This window comes from Pelodiscus sinensis, chromosome 20 (genome assembly GCF_052426305.1).
Source record: "Pelodiscus sinensis isolate ZL-2025 chromosome 20, ASM5242630v1, whole genome shotgun sequence".
Classification (NCBI taxonomy): domain Eukaryota; kingdom Metazoa; phylum Chordata; order Testudines; family Trionychidae; genus Pelodiscus; species Pelodiscus sinensis.
This window is the reverse complement of record NC_143071.1, coordinates 6,559,070-6,583,518: the sequence shown is the minus strand read 5'-3', so window position 1 is coordinate 6,583,518 and position 24,449 is coordinate 6,559,070. Positions and strand designations below refer to the sequence as shown.

Here is a 24,449-nt window from a genome sequence, read left to right as displayed (position 1 = left end):
AAATCAATGACTCAGAAAGCTACTTCTCCTTTTCAAAACTGTCTCCTTCCTTTCACACAGAAATCTCAAACTGTTTCTTAAATAAAAAAGACCTGAACTGAGCTCTTTATTTCCAGTCCTTTGACAGAATAATAAATCCTATACTGTTGATAACTACACCATCTTTCTTGTCTCTCAGGCCCATAACTAGGACATCATCTTTGACGTGGCCTGATGATGATCTTATGCCAAGACCTGGCTGTCTTCCTCGACTCTCACATCTCAACCTTGTTGCTTCTTCCTGTAAACTTCTCTAAGATATGGCCTTCTCTCTCTGTCCACACAGCTAAAATCCTCAGCCAGGCCCTCATCATCTGAGATCCTGACTATTGTATGGCCTTGACAAATGACATCTTCAACCATATATATCCATGGAAAATGTTGCTGAAAAAATCCCTTCCCTAGTTTGTCTTTTTCAACACCTCACTGCCATTTTGTTTCCCTCTGCCAGCTTCTACTTTTCTACCATATCAAACACAAACTCATGGTCTTCGCTTTTAAGGCACTTCATAGTTTAGTCTGGCTCTACTACACATCAGCCATCATCCATTTACTCTTCTTCACTAATGATGACAGACTTTAGCATCCATCCATCCATCTATCCATCCATCCAGTTTGGCATCAAATTTCTTCAAGTCTTCTTCCATGCTACTTCTTACACACAGAAAGAACACCCTATAAAAAACTGCAAAGCCATTACATTAAATTTCTGGAAAATAATTTAGGTGCCGGGTTAATTTGTATGTGTATAGTTCCTTATCTTATGGGGCCCTGATTTCTGACATGGCCTCTAAGTGTTACTCTAATTTAAACAAGAAAATAATAATGATAATTATTATAATTATTAAGAGAATGTTGTTAGTGGGTAGACCCCTGTATTGAAATATAAAAAAATCCCACATTTTTATACTGGTTTTCCTACTAGCCTGGTAGCTGCCTTGGGCAAATCATTTCCTCTCTTTGCACTTTAAGATCTACTGATCAAAATCACCATATACGATATGGGTATTATTATTAACAGTAATTACTATTATTATCCCATTACTAGATTTGTTCTTTGAAATCCAAGGACTTCAGTCTAAAAATCTAGCCAAGCCAAACAAACATGAAAAGCTACTTAAAAAGATATGCCCTATCTTTATTTTTCGGTGATCTATGGGAATACATTGATTAATGAAATCACAAGTGTTAGAAATGAAAACATACTCGGTCATCTAGTTCATTCACCACCACAGCCTTCAGTGCAGGATTTAAAACATAGTTTTAGTTCTTTTCCCAGGCTAATCATAAATTGCTCAGTTGATAGGGCTTCTGCCACTTCTCTTGGAAGCATTTTCCACCATCTAAAAAGATTTCAGCATTTGGAAGTCAATTCTGATATCCAGTCTAAACTTTCCTCTACTTAACTTTATCCCTTCGCTCCTTTTACTCTTTTCACTGCCCTAAACAATTCCTCTCCCTCTTTGGTGTTTACAATCCACAAGATTTCCTTCTTCCTTCCAAGAAGTTTCCAATCAGTATTTATAACATGGAAAAATAAATGACAAACAGAAGGTTCAGTAGAAAAGAATCTCTGTACAATAGCACGGCAATGTTTGTGCAACAACTGTATGTACCTCTATATTATATGTCATTGATATAGCCTGTACATATCAAAATATATTCGCTAATCGAAACAGAAAAGGTGCGAGATAGTGCTGTAAATGCTGTAGTCGAAACAAAGTTTTAAGAACAGAAAGCTTAATACCTTGAACTCCATAGTGTTATTATTTTTTTTTTTCAAACAAAGCCAACCAAAACCCAGTCCTTTTCTGGTTGTGGCTGTTGTTATTTTTAACTGATCCAAGGAATGGGTAAGCTTACATAGTCATGAGGTTGTTTGTTAAAGAGAGTTCTCCTATGGCACTGGGGCCCCACAACCATATAAACAGTTAACCTCCTAGGATTGTTGTGTCTGATGAAGGCAGACATTCATTAGGCCATTTACCACCGACTCTTGGAACCTTTTGACTTCATGCAAGTAGGAAACCACAAGTATTCCTCTTATATCAGTACCAGAAGCTGGAAGCACGGAATGCTGTCAGAATGCTTTGAACCCCATAATTGTCTCTTGTCATAATACATTTTTTACATTTGAACTCGTGAGTTATCAAGGAGAAAGAGCATTGCAAGTTGGTTGAAACAGGGAATTAAATTATGGCAATGGAAAGAGAAAGGCACTTTCCATTGTTGTCATAAGAAAAGGGTCTTTGGGAAAGAATGATTCAGAGCTGATGTCTTTCTTTCACAATGACTTTATATTGTACTTCCTGTACCCGAGGATGGACAACATGCATTCTGTGGTGGGGAAGGCCTGGGGTGAAGGTAAATATCCTTTGTCTTGTGCAAGTGCTTGCCTGGAAATAAATAAAACGTATTTGAAAATGAGGAAAGGGCGTTAATAATATTATCACATTTTTATATAATACTTAGGATTGTAGGTTTCAGAGCTGTATATAAAGGTAGCAAAATGCCATTATGCTCATTTTTTAGATGGGGAAACTGAGGTAAAGAGAGGGCCTAATGATTCACCAAAGGTCATACAGCAGGTCAGTATAAGAATCAGGATTAGGACCCATATCTAGTACCCCACCACTGGGCCAGATGGCCTCTCATGAAAACCATGACATTCTGTGGGGGAGTTTTCCAGGCACTGTTAAAAATGGACTTCAAGCTCCAAACTAATTGAACATATGACCTATGGCAATACACCGCTGTGTTAGCTGGAGCGTGGGGATGATTTTTACGGGGTTCAGAGAATTTAAGACCTCCCCCTCCTCTTGTCTTTCTAGGCTGCAAAGGGTGTGAAGGAGCCCTCTTGCATGTTAGCTTGTCCTGCGTGGGTTCTTGGGGCCAGCTTTTGACAAGAGCTCAGCACACAGCAGCTCCTCTTTAAGCACCAAAATCAGCTCCTGCCTACTCGTCAAATGGGCTCAACACCCTTAGGAGATGCTGTTGAGAATGGTGGAGAAGCTCCCATGCTCTCTCCACCTATGGTAGAGAAAAAGTGGGTACTGATTTTTTTTTTAATACCCGATTCTTCTTCTGGGCTTGCTTTTCTTGATAGGTCTTGGGGAGTAACCCCACACACTCTCCTGATGCTAAGGGGGTAGAGACCATCTGCCAATACTTCAGCAATGCTCTTTTCCAACCATCAACTTTAAGATGTTGGCATGGGTAGAACCCAGGGCAGAATTTACTCCATGGAGTATTAAATAGCCCAACAAATGCAGGAAAATCTTGGATGGGAATATTCAAAGATGGGGTTTGAAAGGCAGGTGTTAGCTAAAAAGACAGAGCTTTGTTGGGGTCAGGGCTTAGTGAGGGTCATCTCATTACACAGTTGTTCAGTCACGCACAGGGAATCACTTCAGCACTGGCACCGTGGCTCAGACCTGTGGTCAGGTTGCACACATTGTCCGTCCGTCCTGGCCCTCACTCAGGGCAGGCAACAATAGTCCAGAGTCCATCAGGCTGAGCCTTTTAAATAAACAATCACAAAGCCCAGGCCCTAGCTCCGGGCGGGGCAACAAATGGTAACAACCAGTTCCAGTGCTCAGGCCGAGCAATGGTCGGTTGGGGCTCCTGTCCTGAACCAGGACAGGACACCCAATGGTCAGATCCTCTAGCTCAGGCGGAGAGCAGACAATCATAGGCAGTTTGCCACGGAGACCCACCTGCTCCACTGCATCCCAGCCCAGCGCCCTAACAGTGGCAGATGGACCTGCCCACTGGGTCAGTGGGGATCCTGGCTGCAACAAGATCTGAGTCAGTCAGACTAAGGTCATCTTTCCCTGGACTCCTTCCAACCTCCCTCTGCAGGTGTATCTGGCTCAATAACAGGTCCTCTGGGCTGGTGGGGGATGGAACCTCTGTCAGGGTAGATAATTCCTCAGGGTCAAAGTCTGTCTGTGGTCCTGGCAATCCTCAGTTTCCTTTAGGTCCACAGCAGCCTCCCAGCTTGGGAAAACAGGGCAGGCATCTGGCTCCTCTGGCAGCAGGAGCCTCATTGGGTTCCTAGTCCTGCCTTTTATATGCCTGGCCCCTCCTCTAGACTTCCAGCAAGATGGTGGAATGGGGCAAAGCTCTGCCCACTAGGGTTCAGTGATGGGCTCTGGGTCAGTGGGCAGCCATTCTGCCTCACTACAAGGAGAAATATCTTCAGCATTTGAAAGCTGGCTCTCGTCATTGTTATTATTCCTTTATTAGCATGGGCACCAAACCAATCAATCAGTTAATTAAAAACCCCTCTTCTGTCACAATGTACAGTGCAGCAATTTGCATTGGAATCATTTACATCTGGAAACATGACCGAGGAAAACTGAGTAATCGGTTTCTATGCACTGATTCAGTAGCGGGGCTCGAGGCACGGCAAATCTGGTAGGCCTTGACACAGAACTGAATGAGAATCCTCGATTGTTGAGGGCACCACTCAAATGAAGAGAGTTTTTCACGTGGTCGTTATTGTCTTGCAGGGGCCCCCAGACACTTTAGTGAGACTCACAGCCCCCTTCTAAGCTCGGGGGAGAGGTAGATACGCTTAAGGGTAGAGATAGGGTACAGAATGACTTAGACAAATTGGAGGATTGGGCCACAAGAAATCTGATGAGGTTCAACAAGGACAAGTGTAGAGTCCTGCACTTGGGATGGAAGAATCCCAAGCATTGTTACAAGCTGGGGACCAACCAGTTAAGTAGTAGTTCTGCAGAAAAGGACCTGGGGGTTACAGTGGATGAGAAGCTAGATATGAGTCAACAGTGAGCCCTTGTAGCCAAGAAGGCTAATGGCATATTAGGTTGCATTAAGAGGAGCATTGCCAGCAGATCCAGAGATGTCATCATTCCCCTTTATTCGGCTTTGGTGAGGCCGCATCTGGAGTATTGTGTCCAGTTCTGGGCCCCCCACTACAAAAAGGATGTGGACGCATTGGAGAGGGTCCAGCGGAGGGCAACCAAACTGATTAGGGGGATGGAGCATATGACTTATGAGGAGAGGCTGAGGGACTTGGGTCTGTTTAGTCTGCAGAAGCGAAGAGTGAGGGGGGATTTGATAGCAGCCTTCAACTTCCTGAAGGGAGGTTCCAAAGAGGACAGAGAGAGGCTGTTCTCAGTAGTGACTGATGGCAGAACAAGGAGCAATGGTCTCAAGTTGTGGTGGGAGAGGTCGAGGTTGGATATTAGGAAAAACTATTTCACTATGAGGTTGGTGAAGCACTGGAATGGGTTACCTAGGGAAGTAGTGGAGTTTCCATCCCTAGAGGTGTTTAAGTCTCGGCTTGACAAAGCCCTAGCCGGGTTGATTTAGTTTAGAATTGGTCCTGTCTAGAGCAGGTGGCTGGACTTGATGACCTTCTGAGGTCTCTTCCAGTTCTATGATTCTATGAAGCGCATACTTTCTAAGACTCTTCATGCTCTGAAGAGATGAGAATCCGAAGTCCTGACCCACAAAGACTTAGATTGGGCTTAGGTCCCTGGGCAGGAGTGGGGAAGGCAGCTCCCTGTTCCCAAAAGGAGTGGAGCCTCAAGTGGAAAGGTCGGGGCTGGGGACAGTCAGCCCTCAGCACTGCCGGGAGTGCACCACACCGCATCTTCCTCAGCCCTTACATCCACAGTGGTGCTGCTGCTGCCACAGCTGTGGTGGCCGGAAGCCCCAGGCATTTTCGAATTGCCAGGCCCTGGGTAAATGACCAAGGGTCTGGTTTAACTTTATGCACTGCATGCAGCCCCTATTCAATTTTCAAAGAAGGAACCCTGCCGGCTCTACATCCCGTTGGCCTACTCATGGTACATTAAGTTAAGCATATTCCTAAGTCTTTGCAGGCTGATGCCTCAGTTAAGACATTCTGCAACGAGGGAGTGTAACAATCATGGGAAGGACTGCTGGAGGACAAGGGGATCAGTGATAAGAGCAGCTACGTGACAATAAACGAAAATCCTTTAATAATTATCATTGTATGATTAGAGGGATACATCTGTTGCAGGATCAGCTGGACACTTGGCCCTTGACATCAATCATTTGTGCGAAGAAACCCCTGTTTGGCCCTTGTTCAATTCCATTGAAAATGATGAGAATTAAGTTTCTATTTTCTTCGCATTCTGGTTATCTCTATGGGACAAGACATGTGCTATCCAATATTCCAGGGTGGAACCACACTCTATGACATTCGAGGACGGGCCTTTCCGCTCTCTTTTTTATTAGAGTTTTTCTGGTCATTTCATGGCAAAGGATCAAAGCGGGGCAGGTTCTTTACTTGCGTGGCAAATGGCCTTGGCTTTTTCTATGATAGGGTTTAATGGGGAACAGAAACTTTTGCTACAAAGCTGCCCTCTTTATCAAAAGCAGAGTCTAGATAAGAACCAAAAAGTGGTCATTTCGGTAACTCTGTTTTACGTCACATCTACCCATTTTTCCTTTACTGTTGGACATGGTAATAACTCAATGCCACACATTATCAGTTGTAATCAGTCACTCTGAAGGAGTGTTGCTGTGGACCGCTACAAGCAGCAGATAGGATATGAGGGGAAAAACCTGCTAAGTTATATAGGAGTAGAGAGTGCCTTCTCCCTCCTTTACGGGAAGAAAACAAATCTATAAGCAAGCATTTTAAACAGAAGCTCTTAACTTGACTTTAGAGTCTGTATTTCCTAAAAATTCATAGACACTTATTCCCATAGGGCATGTCTACACTAGGAAACTATTTCAAAATAACTAAGATTGATTTAATAACTCGCAAAATATAAAAATTGAAATAGCCTGTCCTCACTAGGCAGGCTCTGTTAATGTGGACGTGCTACCTCGACAGAGCCCCAGGAAGCACTGGGGAGTAATTAGTTAGAATTACTCTGGGGAGTCGTTATTTCAAAACAGCAGCACCGGAGCATCCACGCTACTGCTATTTTGAAATAACTATTTTGAAATTAGTGTTATTCCTCAAGGAAAGTAGGAGTGCAGATTTTGAACTAGCGACCCATTATTTCAAAATAACAGGTTTGGTCGTGTGGATGCTCTGCTTATTAATTCGACATCAGGGGGTTTATTTTGAAATAAAGTCCTAGTGTAGACAAGGGCATACAGTTTAGTCCTCAACTGAAGTTATGAGCCTGTACCTACTCACATCAAAGTCCATATTATCTCGTTATATTCTGACACTTGTACTGTGTGGCACCTTATTCCACAAATATTTGGTGGATAAACAATTTCATCTTCTCCCCAGCCCCACACTGTTCCTTTATTTGGCATTTTCTCACCAGCGCCAAATTTTATTTACAGAAAAGTTATAGGATGGAGGTACACAAATAAAAAGTAAGGATACGTCTACGCACCACGGCTATTTCGGGATACCAACGGCATCCCGAAATAGCTACCCTATGTCTTAACAAGCTGCCCGTTATTTTTGAAATATTTTTCAAAATAACGGACTTGCTATTTTTGCATCCCTATAATCCTCATTCCATGAGGGTTAAGGGATGTCTAGAAATAGTGTATTATTTCAAAATGTGGTGCTGTGTAGATACGCCAAATTTCAAAATAAGGTATTTTGAAATAGAATTGAAATAAGATATGCAATTTACATAGAGCAGATTACGTATCTTATTCTGAGTTTAGGGTGCTGTGTAGACACATGCTAAGTCACAGATGTTTTTGAACTGGTATCTTTCTCGTTACTGTTCTGGGAAACTTGAGCTCTGGTTCTTGCATAGACATGACTTCAGTTACCATGGATAGTGGAAGCTTTCTATGCTTTTACTAGTTCAACAATGGGCTTGGAAACACACACAAACCTCCATTTCCTTTCTTTTATTTGTAAATGTCTTTCCTTTGAGAACACTGCTATTTAATAGATTGGATATGATGTCAAACCCTTTAATGAGTGGTATGCTCTTTTTCATGTATGGTTTTTGTTTTTATTCCAACCAAGATTTTTTTTTTCCTAAACAGACATGATTCTATGAAAAATAAAATCCAAACATGATCAGCAAAGACCTTTTTTGTTATGGAAAAATTATAATGTGAAGTTGCTTTTTTCTCTCTTCCTGTTATTGGTAAAGAGAGAATTTTTATTGTTCTTACATGGTAATCCAAACTTGATGTTGAAATTCTGAACATTTTTTGGTGTTTTGGGGTTACTTTTTGTTTTTGTTTTCTTTTGTTTTGGTTCTCTGGTTTGTAGCCTGAATGAAACTAACCCAAGCATTGAAAAAGCTTGCCACATACTGTCAGAAATGGCATTGCTTTACCTCACAGAGGAGAAGCAGTGTGCATACAACATCATTCACCGAATCTCTAATCCATGTGCAGTGGATAAACGAGAATGCATTACCATAAAACTTTTAGCTACTGTGTATCTATATTGTTACATTCTGAGGATGATTATGCTGGTGTAAATACAGAATCATTTCTCTGAAATCATGGGAATTATTCTTGATTTGCAATGATGTAAATGAGAGCAGAATTAGTACACATGGTTATGAAGAAATTCCCAGATTGGAAGATCAGTATTGAACTGACACCTGAAATTCTCAGAACAAATTATCTGATCTTTTGTCCAAGAAACAAATGGGCTTCTTTAAAAAACTGAAATTTTGGTGGGAAATTTCTATATCATTTGCAATTTTTTTAAAACAAACCAATGATTTTTTTCCAAAATGTTTTAATTTTTTTGGTTGCAAAACTGGGAAGTTATGCCCATTATTTTTAAATTAAATAATTTGCACAGAAATCGTCTACCATTTCTTGCTAGCTTTACTGATATATTAGCTCATTACAGCTAGTTCATCTTTGTTTTCCTTCTTCCATGTAAACTGACCTATTTCAAACTACCTGTTATTCCTCCTGCAATGAGGTTTAACAGGTAGTTTGAAATAGGGCTTTATTTCAAACACCCGTTTCCCTGCCACATGTAGACGTGGGCAGTTAATCCGGGCTTGTAAATTTCAAAAAATGGCGCCCGGACGGGAAGATGCAAATCAAGAGCGGGATATTTAAATCCCAGTCTTGATTTGCAATTCCGAATGCCTACATTTGCAGCCCTAGTTCGAATTAGGTTGCAAGTGTAGATATACCCTCATAGATGACATTTTCCCCACCTTTAAAATTAAAATAATTAGGATAGGTCTACATGATCACTGTAAATTGACCTAAGAAATGCAATTCCAGCTTCATGAATAATGTATCTAGAGTCGATGTAGCTTAGGTCGAGTTACCGTGGGATCTACACCACAAGGGTCAACAGGAGAAAATCTCCCATTGACTTACCTTACTGTTCTCACTGGGGATAAACACTGGGGTTGACCGGAGAGTGATCTGCACTCAATTTGGCTGGTCTTTGCTAGACCCGCTAAATTGATCACCAGAGCCTCAATCTTGGAGCATTGATCCTGGCTGTAGTGTAGATGTAGCCTCAGTGGCAACATTGGAGAGTAAGGATTTGTGTTCTGTCACTGCAGGGTGCCATGATTATATATTGTTGAAGAATTATCTTTATCTATAAGTGGACACAGTGCTACTCTCCTCTATAATTCAAGGGACACAGGGTTTGAGGAACAAGTGTTGTTAGATTTCCATTTCACATGTGCTCTTAACATTACTCAAATTCCTCCCTTTTCAGCTTGTCATGACCACTTCAGAATAAGAACTAAACAATATGAGGAAAATGGATTGGAGCATTGAAAACTACTTTTCCATTTGTCTGTACCTATACATGATAATGCCGAGAGGAAACAATTAAAATACTGTCTTTTTTTATTATTATAACTGAGTCTACAGCTTTTCAACACAATGACTCCAGAAAGACTTGGAGAGACATCCAACAGACCAATAAAATATCCTTACATTTCATTTTTTTAAAGCTAATTCATTTGGAGTCATTATTTTTTGCCAAAGGAGGAACTATTTTTTTTCCCTGCAAATGTTTGCTGATTTCTTCAGATGAGTGAAATAACGTCACAGCTCCAAAGTCTTCTGGAAATTGTCACTACGTAATTTGCCACTTTAGTCTTTTCATTTACCGCACAAATGATCTATGCAAATGGATCTTTTGTAGTGGAAGAATGGTAGAGTTTGCAAGCATTGTTGGAGCTTTTTCGGAAATGAGGTAGAAAGAGTCAGCATCTTTGCTTCATCTTCTGGTGTTTCTCTCTTCCCCTCTCAAAACAAACCCATAGCAACTTTGCTGACTTCCATGACCAACAAACATTTAAATGAGCACAAATAACATTTCCAGGGCTTGGTATTTTAGATGAAAATCATATTTTTATTGGAGCCTTCTCTCCTATGTGGGATCTTTTCATGGTTTTTTCCCTCCTTTTTGCCATTGTGTTAGCTGCTTCCTTATTTTCTTGCAGAGAAGTTTGAAATGGCTTACACATAAAATCTTTTTATTAGCAGCTTTCTCCTGTGGCTTTGGCACCTAAGATTTAAGACTTGGCATGGTCACCTGGCCGTTCATTCCCATCTCAACCGGTTTCCATTTCCCAGCAGGAACCTTGGACATCTAGGCCAGAACTTTAGCTGGTGTACATAGTTGTATCTCTACTGACTTCAAGAAAGCGACACTGATTTACACCAGCTGAGAATCTGGAGCGGGAACATATGTTCACACTGGACCAATTACGTTGATCTGCATTGGCATGGAGCTGCTCTTTTGACTTCAGAGGAGTGACTCTGAACCAACACCTAAGAACGCAATCTGCTCAAGTGATTGAAAGTGATAATGACCAGCCAGTCCATAACTGGCTAGGCCCAAGCTACAAAATGCTGACTAGATTTTAAAGGGTGGTAGTGCTGAGATCTGGGAGCCCAGTTTTACCCATCATAGAAATAGACCCTATCCATGAGAGTCACACACTGCTTTTGGAGAGCTGTGTCCATCATTCCAACACAGAGTGTTACAGAGACCATCTCATGGGGTGTAGGTACACCACATTGACCCAGCAAAAAAAGGACGAATACAGGCACTGCCTATTGGAAGCCTCACAGCATCTGGGAGAATACAAGGACTAGGAAGCAGAGAGGTAGGGTAGCTACCAGGGAAGCAAGAAGGCTGGAGAGAGGAACTCCTGCCAACAAGCTACTCTAAAGAGCAGCCCAGAGGTAACAGCCCCAAGTGGGATAAACTAGCCAATAGGTTGGAGAGCCTGCAGAGATCTAGGGGAAGGTAGGAGGGAGCTTAGGGCACTGTCAGAGTTGGAGAACCCTGACCCTCCTTACCTAGCTTGAGGGTCCAGAGTTGGGACCTGGTGGAATGGGTGGACCTGGGTCCCCCTACCCAGCCTTTGACAGATTTGGGTGTGGAGGAAGGGTTGTCAAACTCATGGGACCAGGAAACTCCTGACAGACCTATGGGGCTGTGTGAGCTCAGGGGCCATGCCACGTATGGCCAGATGGTGGTGGTGGTGGGGGGCATTGCCATAGCAACACTTCACCCTTAGTACCAGAAGGAGGCTGTCGGAGCCTCTCCTCCACAGACCCACAATGCAGATAGAGAAGCCTCAGAAGACCCAACATGGAGGACACACTACGACTACTAGTCCAGCAGCAGGCCACTGCCTTAGACCAGGAAACCATGTCACAAAAGTGGCCGCAGCCCATGCAGGCCCAGACAACTACTGCTGAGGCAGGCTCAGTGATGACAGAAGAAGCTGCAAGCGGCCACCAAGGAACAACAGGATGAGACCTGGCTGCAACTCAACAATGAAGCCAGCAGATGAAGCCAGCCAGATAGACATGATGCCATCTATCAGAGGGTATGTCTACACTACAGCGCTAGTTCGAACTAACTTAGTTCGAATTAGTTAATTCGAACTAAGCTAATTCGAATTAGCGCATCCAGACTTAAAAACTAGTTCGAATTAGCGTTTTGCTAATTCGAACTAGCATGTCCACACAGAGTGGACCCTGAACCGAGGTTAAGGATGGCTGGAAGCAGTGCGGCAGGGCATCAGAGGAGGACTTAGAGCGTGGAGCTGCTGCCTTAGGCTAGCTGAGGGCTGCGCGTAAAGGGACCCGACCCCCACCCCGGACAGACAGTTCTCAGGGGTGCCCCGCTTGCAAAGTAGTCCTGGCTTGGATTGCCCGGAGTACCCACACTGAGCACATCACAGCACTCGGCCATCAGACCGGCTGCACTTGCCACAGGCTGCCATCTGAGGAGAGGGGGCAATTGGGGGGCTGCAGGAGAGGTTCCACCCCCAGAAGCCCGCAGAGCCAGCCCAGTCCTCCCCATCGGGGGCTCGTGCCCCATTCCTCCCTCACCTCCTTCCACTTACCCTTCCCTAGCCCCCCTTCCTGATGTACAAAATAAAGAAAACGTGTGTTCAAAAATAGAATCTCTCTTTATTGAACAAAACTCAGGGAGACTGGGAAAAGTGGGAGAGGGGAAGAGAGAGGGTGGGAGAGGGGAGGGCAACTACAATGATCAGAGGTTTGGAACAGGTCCCATATGAAGAGAGGCTAAAGAGACTGGGACTTTTCAGTTTAGAAAAGAGGAAACTGAGGGGGGTAGGATAGAGGTCTATAAAAGCATGAGTGGGGTGGAGAGGGTGCATGAAGAAAAGTTCTTCATTAGTTCCCATAATAGAAGGACTAGAGGACACCAAAGGAGAGGAATAGGTAGCAGGCTTCACACTAGTAACAGAAAGTTGTTCCTCACAAAACAAAGAGTCAACCCGTGGAACTCCTTGCTGCAGGAGGCTGTGAAGGCCAGAACTAGAACAGAGTTTAAAGAGAAGTGAGATAAAGTGATGGAGGTTGGGTCCATGGAGTGGTATTAGCCAGGGGGTAGGAGTGGTGTCCCTGCCCAAAGTTTGTGGAAGGCTGGAGAGGGATGGCACGAGACAAATGGCTTGGTCACTGTCTTCGGTCCATCCCCTCCAGGATCCCTAGGGCTGGCCGCTGTCGGCAGACAGGCTACTGGGCTAGATGGACCTTTGGTCTGACCCAGTATGGTCATTGTAAGCTCAGGGCTCAGGGTCGGGGGTCTGTGGACCACTGTGATTTTCATGCACTCCTGCTCCTGGGTGGCCAGGCTAGCAGCTCTCCTGCCCTAGACGGCCACTTTCCTGTGCCTAGTGCGGAGGTCGTGGACGAGGTCCACGATGTCTGCACTAGACCAGGCGGGCGCCCGCCTCTTGTGGTCCCAGGCAAGCTCCCGGGAGCTGCCAGCCTGGTCCCGGGAAGAGGGGGAGGGCTGGGGAGCATCGGGTAGCTGGCTCGAGCCGTGCCAGGTTCAGGGTCTGCTAGCTGGGTGCTGGCAGGCTTGCACCTGGCACGGGCACCGTAGCCAGCCCGTGCTCCTTTAAGGGGTCCAGGACCGGGAGGGGGGCAGTAGAGTTTCCCTGGTGTTGGCCAGAGTAGCCACCAGGGAAAGCTGGGGAGGGCTAGCCTCCCACTAGTTCGAATTAAGGGGCTACACACCCCTTAATTTGAACTAGTAAGTTCGAACTAGCCTTAGTCCTCGTAGAATGAGGTTTACTTAGTTCGAACTAAGCGCTCCGCTAGTTTGAATTAAGTTCGAATTAGCGGAGCGCTAGTGTAGCGCCTATCAAAGTTAATTCAAACTAATGTCCGTTAGTTCGAATTAACTTTGTAGTGTAGACATACCCAGAAGCATCTGGACAAGCTGATGAGGGTGCAATTGGTGGAGCACCTGGATTCTGGACAGAGGAGACAGGCAGAACTCCTTCCTTGTTCACTAGCTCAGACGTGTTTTTTGGTGGTTCCAAGCCAAATGGCCATGATGGTCGACCATACTGAAACTCAACCAGGGGACGTAATGAGAGAGACCATAGAGCCCATACCAAAAGAGAAGCAAGTAATGATCAGAGAGAACGAGGAAGCTGGGGATCATTATGAAATCTCAAGTGTATGGCACAATCCAATAGTACTGGTTTCTAAACCACATGGCTTGATCAGGGTTTGTATAGATATTTACAAGATCTCAAAATTTGATGCCTACACAATGTCTCAAGTACACAACCTCCTGAAGTGACTAGGATAAGTACAGTATATAACAACCTTAGATCTCACCCAGGGGTATTGGCTGATACCCCCTGACAAGAACATCCTGGGAAAAGAATGTTTCCTTCACGCGGGGGAGACTCCTTCAGTTCAGAACTGTGTCTTTTTGGCTTGCATAGGAGAGCAGCCACTTTCTAGCATCTAATGGACAAGATCCTGCAGCCACATCATGATGATGGGGCTACTTATCTAGACCACATGGTGGTCTTCAGCTGGGACTGGGGAGGCCCCCATACAGAAAGTGGTGGCAGTACTGTGTTCCTTAAAGGCTGCTGGCTTCACAGCAAACTGTCAAATGCCCCATGCTTGGCTGCAGAGAAGGGGTTGAATTGTTGTATGGACAAGCTGCCCCACAAACAGATTCTAACTCTGATATTCCAGTCCAAATACAAGTCCATATTTCACATTTCTCAAGATGTGGAAGTTTTTCAATTCAGGATTTGGTTTCACATGCTACCTCTATACAGCCTAACCTGGGAATGGCTGTCTCTTAAGTCACTAGTTCATAAACAGTAGTGTGCTATGACCCATACTCAGACAACTCTTGGTCTCTTTAATTTTTATGGGTCTTTTCCTCTATCAGAAGAAAATCAACACATAAATCACACAATTTAAAACCCAGGCACAAATCTGACAAATGTGGTATTTTAAAGGTGGTTGTTTTCTTTCTTTTTTTTTTTTTAATGAAGGAAAAGCAAGAGGATGGGGTTGGAATTTTATGATGTGCAACAGAGGTTGTAACCACAGAAAAATCTGCCACCAAAAGCCAAACATTATTCATTTTGGTGGAATGCACTGTTAAAATAGCTTAGCCTTTTAGGAAGAAGGCTTATGTAAAGCATCCAATTTACTTCTATCTGGAACAGAGAGAAAGTTATAAAAACCTTTTAAAAATGATTGACTACATATATGTACAGTATTTTCCCCTTTTGCAGACATACATAAGGAGGAGCTGTTCTCGTCAGTGGACTCATACTGAGCACCAAAGAAAAGATACATTGCCGGAGGTAATTCTTTGTCTCATGGTAATTCACTAATACCATTAATTATAACCAATGACTCCACTATCTTCACAATAAGTCAGTAAATTTCCACAGCCTGCACATTTTGGCTGAATAGGGCAGTAAGGACTGAGAGCCTGTGATTATTGTATGACCACTGTTCCTTGAAGGGAAATACCAGGTACATCTCGGGTTGTAATCAACAGGTGTGTCCATAAGGGGGGGGGGGGAGAGGGCATTGAAATGGGTACATTTCAGGCTTTTAACTGATAAATGCATTTTGAAATCTATGTCTTGGTCTCCAAAGTTTGAGGGTTTTACTGTACTTTTTTTAAATTGTTGTAATAAATTTGGATTTTCAATGTGTGTGTGTGTGTGTGTGTGTGTGTCTTAACTAGTCATTTCTTTTCAATAGGATTGAATTCATTCACCTACACCATAAATATATTTTAAATTGGTTCCATCTGCCCATTGTCTTCAAAGCTTCTTTGATTTGCAGTGCCCCTCGCTGTGCTCTGCTTATTGCTCTGGTGTCTGGATGCTCATGATCACTGGCCAGGAGCTTTGCCTAGGCCTTCCCCCCGCCATGTAACTTTTCCCCTTACTCTAAAAATATTATGGTACACACAGCAGGCTCCCATCACAGTGGGAAAGTTGCATTTGCTGAGGTCCAGCTAATCAGTATATTGCAGAACCTTCCCTTTAAACACCCAAAAGCACATTCTACCACTCATCTGCATTTTCTCAGCCTCTGATCGAACTGCTCTTTATGGCAGTCCAGGCTGCTCATGTATGAGCCATGATAGCAAGTAGGATGGCTCACCAAGTATCACTACTGGCATTTCAAGGCCTCCCATGGTAATTTTCCAGTCTGGGAAACAAGTTTCCGCTTGCAGCTTTCTGAAGAGGCAGGAGTTCCTAAAGAGGCCCACGATATACACCTTTCTCGAACATCCCATGTTGATGTTCATAGAATCATAGAGCTGGAAAATACCTCACAAGGTCAAATCCAGACCCCTGCCCAAGGTAGGACCAATCCCAACTAAATCAATCCAGCTAGGAATTTGTCAAGCCAAGACTTAAAAACCTCTAGGGATGGAGATTCCACCTCCTCCCTAGGTAACCCATTCCAGTGCTTCCCCACTCTCCTAGGGAAATACTTTTCCGTAATATCTAACCTACACCTCCCACACTATAACTTGAGACCATTTCTCCTTGTTCTGCCGTCTGTCAATACTGAGAACAGCCTTTCTCCATCTTCTTTGGAATCTCCCTTCAGGAAGCAGGAGGATGCTATCAAATCCCCCCTCACTCTTCAATTCTGCAGAATAAACACACCCAAATGCCTCAGCCTCTCCTCACAAGTCATGTGCTCCAGCTCCCTAATCATTTTGGTCACCCTCCACTGGACCCTCTCCAATGCGTCCACATCCTTTCTATAGTGGGGGCTCCAGAACTGGACACAATACTCCAGATGTGGCCTCACCGGAGTCAAATAAAGGGGAATAATCAATTCTCTAGATCTGCTGGCAATGCTCCTCCTAATACAACCTAATATGCCATTAGCCTTCTTGGCTACAAGGGCACACTGTTGATTCCTATCCAGCTTCTCATTTACTGTAATCCCCAGGTCTTTTTCTGCAGAACTGCTACTTAGCCAGTCGGTCCCCAGCCTGTAACAATGCCTGGGGTTCTTCCTTCCCAAGTGCAGGACTCTACACTTGTCCTTGTTGAATGGCCCTTGTGATCCACCAACACCTGCAGCACCACCAAGAATTACCCCTTGTGGTTTACATCCTCCTTTCCAAGGTGGTTGGGAGCCCAGATAGAGATGAATGTTCCATCTATCGCCCCAGCACAGTTAGGCAACCCCATCGTGGCAAAGCCCTCCACTCTGCTTCTATGTTCATAATAGCCCACGCTGTAGATTTCCCCACTCCAAATTGATTCCCAATTGACTGGTAGCTGTCTGGCATTGCAAGTTTCCACAGGACAATTGCCACTTGCTCCCCGCCCTGTCAGCTGGTCTTGTTCTGGTCTTCTTGCAGTTCAATGTGGGGAAAGTAAATCACCAACTCCCATGAAAGCGGCCTTATATATGGGAATGTTTTGCAGCCGCTGTTGATTGTGTCCTACCTGCGTAACTATGCAGTCCCACCAGACTGTGCTTGTCTGATGGCACCAGAATCAGAATTCTGCTGTGTTCAGGGGATTGAATGCTGGCAGCGTTTGCCAGTCGCTCAATTCAAGTGCTTTGCAGAAGAGTATATTCATGGCCTCTCTAGATCCTTCCTCATTCCTGCAGACCCTGAACATGCTCCGGCTATTCTCCAGCAGAAGGCTCACCATGGTTAATATGATTGTCATAATGCTTTGATGCTCAGTGGAAACCACCATGGGTTCTATGCTTATGCTGCTGTGGTGTCTGTGCAGATAACCTGGAGAAGAAAGGGTGCAAAGAGACTGCCATTGCTTTCAAGCTGGGAAGGGGAAGAGAGGGAGGAGACAAGTGCATTATGTTCCTTCTCCTCTACAGTTGTTTTTGCTCAGTCTGACTTACACAGTAATCAGCCTGGCCTCAGCTTGCTTCACATATGCCACAAACTCAAGAGTGGATCCTGTGGAAAAGCAGACCCATCAGCTGGATGGGTGGACGACTCACCCACATGTGCATGTTGCTGTTTAGCTCTGTCTTTATCCTCCTTTTTGATCATATATCACTCAAATGTGAGCTCTCATACCCAATTTATCATCCACTTTCCCTCCTTCAATTAAAGACTGAAGCTCAATGATGCTCTACCTGGAACTAATTGCAATTTTCCATAATGCAATTTAATAATGGCCTTGGCTGTGAGGGTTTAGGGGTGGGGGAACCAAATCCAAGGGAACTGGTAAGAAGGGTAATTGTGTTCAGATGTTCTGACTATTGCCCATACACTTTACAATATGTGAAAACTGTGTGCGTGGCTCTCAAGTCTCGAAAAACATGCGATTGACTTTTAAAATCTGAATTGTAGGGAATTTGCTCTTTCAGTCTTTCTACCCTTCCCCGGGATTTATTTCTTGCCTTCAAATCCCACAGTAACATGGACAGCTTACTTGTCATGACACTGTCTAATGCTTATGGCTGCACAGAGAGTTCAGAACACAATAAAATAAGACCATCTGACCTAACTTGTTGCGATCCATCTATTCAGTCTCATAGTGTGTCTACACAGCACCTGAAACTTGAAATAAGCTATGCAATTGGCACTACGCAAATTGCGTAGCTTATTTCAGGTCTATTTTGAAATAGCTTATTTTTCCGAATTTTGAAATAAAGTGCTATTTCCAGCCATCCCTTCCTCCTCGTAGAATGAGGATGGCAAAATAGTGCATCTGCTATATTTTGAAAAAGCGGACACGGTCAAAAGATGTGGGGATACCTCTGGTATCCTGAAATAACTTTGCTGTGTAGACGTACCCATAGATGGAGGTTCCAGCTCTGCGGTCTTGAACAGGGTGAGTGTTGGGGAGGTGCATACATGAGTGAAAGTCATTGATGGGGCAGAAGGAGTGAAAATGTTTTAAGCATCGGGGAAGTAGGCAGCCGTATGCTCTTTGAGTTTCCCTACCGAGACCCGTACTTCCCTGCTTACGTGATAAAATGTTTGTAGTCATGTTGGTCCCTGGATATTATTGAGACAAGGTGGGTGAAGTAATATCTTTTTTTGGACCCAGTCTTGTTGGTGAGAGAGACAAGCTTCCAAGCTTCCAGAGAGTTCCTGACTAGAAGACCCCAGTTTAAGCTCAAGAGTGCATCTCTCTCTCCAACAGAAGTTGATCCAATACAAGATATTACCTCAGATTTTTACTTCACCTGCATTTTCTCTTTTACCTGACTTTATGCCACTTACACTGCACAGGTTTAGAGTGATGGGTGAAAGCTACAAGGATGGTGGTGAAAAGGCTGTTGTATAAGGTCTGTATTCTCAATACATCCGTGGGGTGGACTTATGGGTACAGGACTGAACTGGGAGTAAGGAGACCTTGATTTAATCATCCTCTTGGATGAATCACATGAGCTCCCTGTGGCTCAGTTCTCCATCTGTAACTGATACCTGCTGTCTCCTGACATTAGTTTATTTTGACGAAAAGCTTCTCAAGGCAGAAACTGCTTTTTACTATGGGCTTATACATCACTTAGCACAATGAGGCTCCAGAGTCATACATGATCTTTCAGCATTACTATAATGCAATGAAATAATTAATAATAATACATTTTTGACTAGGTCTGAAAGTCAAACCTCAGTGGGTCCATACATCTCTAGAAACATAACTCTAATTCTCCTCCGGGGCACCTGGCGCTGGCCACTGTCGGCAAACAGGCTACTGGGCTAGATGGACCTTTGGTCTGACCCAGTACAGCCGTTCTTATGTTCTTATTGGCTTAAATAGGAATTTTAGATCACGGAATCATAGAACACTAGAACTGGAAGAAACCTTGAGAGGTCATCAAGTCCAGTCCCCTGCCCTCATGGCAGGACCAAGCACCATCTAGATCGGGGCTGTATATAAAAAAGGGTAGTCTTCTAGGGTTAGTCACTGGTGGGATGCTGCTGCTATATTTACCTGCACCTGTTGGGTGCTGGGCGATCACAGCTCTCGTTGGCCATGTTCTGCCCTCCACTCCCATTGGCCACGGATGGTGATCTGTGGCCAATGACAGCTGTGATCTCCCAATATCTAGGGAGGTGCAGGTAAATACAGAAACAAAATACAGGACTATGTAGCACTTTAAAGACTAACAAGATGGTTTATTAGATGATGAGCTTTCATCTAATAAACCATCTTGTTAGTCTTTAAAGTGCTACATAGTCCTGTATTTTGTTTCAGCTACACCAGACTAACATGGCTACATTTCTATCACTATCATAAATACAGAGGCAGTGTTCCACCAGGGACTAACTCTGCAGATTGGATGTGGCCCATGAGCCAGAATTTGCCCAACCAATCTAAATCATCCCTGAGAGGTGTTTGTCTAACCTGCTCTTAAAAATCTCCACTGATGGAGATTTCATAACCCCCCTAGACAATTTACTCCAGTGCTTAACCACCCTGAAAGCTGAGAAGTTTTTCTTAATGTCCAACCTAAACATCCCCTGCTGTAATCTAAGTCCATTGCTATTCGTCCTATCCTCGTAGGTTAAGGAAAATAATTTTTCTCCCTCCTCCTTGTAGGTATTTGAAAGCTGCTAGCATCTGCTCTCTTAGGGTGGGTCTACACAGCACCTCAAACTCAAAATAAGATATGCAATTTGCACTATGAAAACTGCGTACTTTATTTTGCATCTAATTTGAAATTTGGCGCATCTACACAGTGCCAAATTTTGAAATAACCCACTATTTGGAGCCATCCCCTACCCCTCGTGCAACGAAATTTACCAGGATGGCGAAATAGCATGCCCATTATTTTGAAACATATTTTGAAATAACAGGCAGCTTGTGTAGACACGGGATAGCAATTTTGGTGTACCTTCGGTATTCCAAAATAGCTGTGCAGTGTAGATGCAAGTGAGTCTTCTCTTTCCAAGACTAAACAAACCCAAGTCTTACAATCTTCCCTCATAGCTCATGGTTTCCAGACTTTTAATCATTTTTGTTGCTCTTCTCTGGACCTTCTCCAATTTGTCCAAAGGAATTTGTCTAGCTCCTTGATAGATCAGACCCTTTATAATACTGCAGAATTCCTGCGTACACACGTCTGTTGATGCCATTGGGAGAGCTGCATGTATATGAGCTGCAGGATTAGACTCAAATGCTTAGTTTAATTATAAGGCTTTTCCCAGGTGTGTTTCTGGGATACCGTAAGGGTTTATCGACTGCTCTGATTTTTGAGATGATGTACCAAGAATGACATTCTGATGCTGATGTTTGCTTGAATCTGATGGTTTATGAGCTGGGAGATGTTGCCGAAAAAATATTAAACATTTTTTTTCCGTAACACAAATGTGAGTTATAATAATCTCTAAAGGGGAGCAAACAGCTGCCAGAGTTCTGCAGACTGTCTGCTTTGGGGACTATTATTGATTTTGACATTAGAGAAACAAAATACCTTGGATGGGATGGATACATTTGGAAGTTGGTAACCAATGTGCCCGAGACTTGTAACTATTTCCCTCTTCTGATGTGCCAAATGGTTTCTCTGACTTCCTTCAAGTCCCTCTTTGAAACACTTCCTCCTTAAGACTTCCCAGCAGCGCTGTCTCCTGAATAACCCCACGGTTTCACATTTCCAGCAGTCCTCAAACAGTTGTATTTCTCTCATTTCTACTGCTAATATCTCATTCATGTGGAAAGCCCCTAAGGGCAATGAGTGTGTCTTATCTGCATGTACATAGCTGAGGTCCAATAGTAATCATCGTCAATACTGAAAGAGCTTGTTTTGGAATGGGATTGCTTTTGAATAATTGCTTTCTTTTTTCCACTTGCTTGTGCCAAGATCAGCGCATGACTGAAGCTGATGCTGAAGCAGAAGCAGAAGCACAGAGATGGAAGAAATGGTACGTTCTATTGGGTCAATGGGCTATCTAGTTCAGTATTCTGTTGTGGGTGAGTCTGCAATTGGATTAATACACAGACCAATCAGCGTGCAACATGTTAGTGATCTTTAGAATCATAGAATCATAGAGCTGGAAGAGACTTCAGGAGTCATCGAGTCCAGACCCCTGCCCAAAGCAGGACCAATCCCAACTAAATCAACCCAGCCAGGGCTTTGTCAAGCTGAGACTTAAAAACCTCTAGGGATGGAGATTCCACCATTTCCCTAGGGAACCCATCCCAGTGCTTCACCACCCTCCTAGGGAAATAGTTTTTCCTAATATCCAACCTAGACCTCCCCCACTGTAACTTGAGACCATTGCTCCTTGTTCTGCCATCTGTCACTACTGAGAACAGCCTCTCTCCATCCTCTTTGGAACCTCCCTTCAGGAAGTTGAAGGTTGCTATCAAATCTCCCCTCACTCTTCTCTTCTGCAAACTAAACAAACCCAAATCCCTCAGCCTCTCCTCATAGGTCATGTGCTCCAGCCCCCTAATCATTTTGGTTGCCCTCTGCTGGACCCTGTCCAGTGTGTCCACATCTTTTCTATAGTGGGGGCTCTAGAACGGGACACAATACTCCAGATGTGGCCTCATCAGAGCCAAATAAAGGGGAATAATCACTTCTCTCAATTTGCTGGCAATGCTCCTCCTTAGACACCCTAATATGCTATTAGTCTTCTTGGCTACAAGGGCACACTGTTGATTCCTATCCAGCTTCTCATCTACTGTAATCCCCAGGTCCTTTTTTGCAGAACTGCTACTTAGTCAGTCGGTCCCCAGCCTGTAACAATGCGTGGGGTTCTTCCACCCCAAGTGCAGGACTCCACACTTGTCCTTGTTGAACCTCACTCTTCCTCCTCTCACAGAATGAATTACCCCATCATATAGGCAAACCCTGATAATCCCAGCAAATAGATCTTTTAAAAGAAAATGCATTCTGCAATAGAATGTGGAAAAAAAGACAGACCTACCGAGTAACTTTATTCCTAACACACACAAACACCCCAGGTGGTTTTTGTATGCCCCAGGGGGGAGAAAAGTTTTCTGTCCGTTCTATATAATCTGGTTTTAATTGTTCTAAGGTAGAAGTTCTTCTTATTCATTTATAATTGAAACCTGGAGGAAGGGGGAGGGGTTTTCATAGAAAACTGAAAGGTTTGTCAGAAATTAAAAGGCTGAAAAATTGAACAACAATAAAAAAAAATTCACCAAGCATCTGAAATTTAAGTTCTGAAATGCTGCCACACTACCTCACCGGAGCTGTAGGCCAGGGTCCACTATTCTTCATGGGTTCTGGGCTCAACGCATGTGCTATCTCTCTCATGATGCATGGCAGTCTCGCATAGGTGATGCATTTGGTGAGGGGTTTTAATTGCTGAAGCTTGGTGCCTGCACTCTTCCCCCTCCCTTCCCTGCTCCCTGCTCCCTTCCCCCACAGAGCACAGGTTGCCTCGGAGGGAGGAAGCCCTGCATTTTTGGGAATCTCTGGTCATAGGCCGTGTCCAGACTCAGGGTTTTTTTCGGGAAAAGTAGCCTTTTCCCGAAAAAACTTCCCCTGCGTCCAGACTCAAGCCGCGTTCTTTCGAAATTATTTCGAAAGAACGCGGCTTTTCTTTCAATGGCGGTAAACCTCAATTTACGAGGAAGAACGCCTTCTTTCAAAAGTTCCTCTTTCGAAAGAAGGCGTTCTTCAATGTAAAGAGGCCATCTTCGAAAGAGAACATCCAGACTCGCTGGGTGCTCTCTTTCGAAAAAGCGGATTTCTCTTTCGAAAGATCCGCCTGCAGTCTAGACGCGATCTTTCGAAAGAGGCTCTTTCGAAAGATGCTTTCGAAAGAGCCTCTTTCGAAAGAAGCCTGCAGTCTAGACATAGCCATAGTGTGTCACAGGAGATGTTGTTTGCCTAGAGAGCTCATCCCATAGAGGAAAACGGGGATCTGAGGTGACCGAACAACAATGCCCACATGACATTTTCCCATGGAAAGCGGGCACTTCCCATGGAGAACTGGCTTTGCCTTCCACTGACCAACCCGATTTGCCACATGAGAACTGTTTCAATGGAAAACTTTCAGACAGCCTGAATTGATATTTCTACATCTCCACTGGAATTCAGTTGAGCTCATGGCATCAATTATACCTTGCGCCAATCGGTTGCAAAGGTTAATGACATACTGTAACATGGACACCGTTTCTTTTTATCCTTTGAAAGGCAACAAATGTAATTGTCATTGAATAGCGAGAAAACAGCAGACAAGTTTCAGTTAGTCAGACATGGAAGTTTAAGTCTCTGTCTCTGTCTCTCTGGCTATTTCTAGACTGCATTGCTTTTTCAGGATACTGGAGGTATCTTGGGAAAGCAACGCTGTGTCCAAGGAATGCATCCGCCTTTTTATTTTTTTTTCTCGAAAAAGCGGATGTGCTCTTTCACCATCCCTGGAAACCGCATTCTATGAGGGATAAGAGAGGTGTCGAAAGAGCACTTTTTTTTCTGAAAATTGGCACCTTCTCCAACTTTGGTGCCTTGTTACTCAGTAGGTCTGTCTTTTTTTCCACTTGCCTACTGCAGAATGCATCTTCCTTGAAAGCATCTATTGGCTGGGATTGTCAGGGTTTGCCTATATGATGGGGTAATGCATTCTGTGTGAGAAGGGAGAGTGAGGTTCAACAAGGTGTAGAATCCTGCACTTGGGACGGAAGGCACTTAACACTGCAGTCTAGATGTAGCCTCTTCTGTCTCTCTCTCTCTCTCTCTCTCTTTCTCTCTCACTCACA

At 44.0% G+C, this 24,449-nt stretch overlaps 1 long non-coding RNA gene across 1 annotated transcript in view; it reads left to right on the top strand.

Annotated features, from left to right (window-relative positions):
- The window catches only part of LOC142819172 (uncharacterized), a 56,407-nt gene that overhangs the window by 25,418 nt on the left and 6,540 nt on the right, over window positions 1–24,449 (top strand). Inside the window, exons 2-3 of the long non-coding RNA XR_012896972.2 lie at window positions 15,030–15,101; window positions 21,577–21,637. This is a non-coding gene — a long non-coding RNA (uncharacterized LOC142819172). The remainder of the gene's footprint in view (window positions 1–15,029; window positions 15,102–21,576; window positions 21,638–24,449) is intronic.